Source organism: Nicotiana tomentosiformis, chromosome 6 (assembly GCF_000390325.3).
Source record: "Nicotiana tomentosiformis chromosome 6, ASM39032v3, whole genome shotgun sequence".
NCBI lineage: Eukaryota > Viridiplantae > Streptophyta > Magnoliopsida > Solanales > Solanaceae > Nicotiana > Nicotiana tomentosiformis.
The window spans coordinates 106,578,894-106,580,294 of NC_090817.1; positions in this window are offsets into that span (position 1 = coordinate 106,578,894).

Genomic DNA, 1,401 nt, shown 5'->3' on the forward strand with positions numbered 1-1,401 from the left:
TTTGCTCACACTTATTTTTTTACATAACAACGATACCAATCTATCGTATTCCATTGTAAGTGGCAACTTAACATGACACTGTGGAGAACAACTATACCGTACTGAGTTATTCCCCTGAATTATTCTCCACCACAATCTCTCCCCTCCATATAATGAAACCCTAATTTTTCGCTCTTCGGACATTATGACAAAATGCAAAATAACTTAACGAACAAATATATCGAACGACTTGAAGGATGATGAATGGATTTTTACCAAATTTTGAAACTCCTTAAATAAGGAAAAACTAAACCCGAGGTACAATTTTTTAATGTATAGCGCATCCATAATATGCGCTATACACATATAAATTATTGATGCGTCAGCTAAGTGCATATGACTTATTGGTGGGGCCATATTTTATATATAGCAAACTGCCGTTAAGGTATAGCACGGTTAATAACCGCGCTATATATAAAATGATACCCAATTTTTTTTTAACATAATTCTGTTTCTTGAGTCCAAATGAACCACACTGTGGTTCCGGACTCCAAAAAAGAAGGGTCCTTTCCTTCGGATGCACCAGCTCATCACGAAGTACGATAGAGCCGAGCAGAAAACTCCCGAATAAGTAGTGGAGAAAGCTCTGATGCTATTGCTCAATGACCAATCAGATTGATCGTGGTCAACACAAAGTCCAATAACCAAACTTGTAAAGCTGGCTATGAAGCACATCAAAGTTGTGCTTGAATAGGTGGCTACATACTCCTGGTTAACTCGTGCCTGAATTATTGACCATATCGCCCAAGATAGAGCACTAGCGATGACGAGCAGTGGGCCTAAGTAGTTATTGTTGGTGCCTACGATTTTGTCATTCGTGATGCTTTCTAAAAGTTTCCAATGAGTCTTCGATTGGCCAATGGGGACTACTGGACAATGGTAAAGTTTCCATTTTAAATTAAAGTTTCCAATTAATGGGTTTAATTTTGGAAGAAGAAATGGGAAGTGTAGGTGGGACCGGCGAATTATCAGTAGTGGAAGAAAACTGTATTTACTTATATGGGTTTCCTCGGTCCTCTTGCTCTCACTCTTACTCTCACTCCCTCAATTTACGCTCCATAATGTTAGTCTTTATTTTTCTTTTTTAATATTATTTTTTCGATTTCATTTTCTTGTGATTCTTTGAAAATTTGGGTATTGATTGATGGTTTCTTGTTTTGTTTGCAGATATTTATGTACTGAAGAGAATTTAGAGTTTCATAGAATTAATAATATCAAGCTTTTCCAATTCGGAATAGATGGTACTAGGGTATTAGTCTTTTCTTGTTTTCTATAATTTGGAATTTTTTCTTTGGCTGCCTTTTGATATTTATTTATTTTGTGTATTATTCAATATGAATGTAAATAAAAAATTTATGTAAA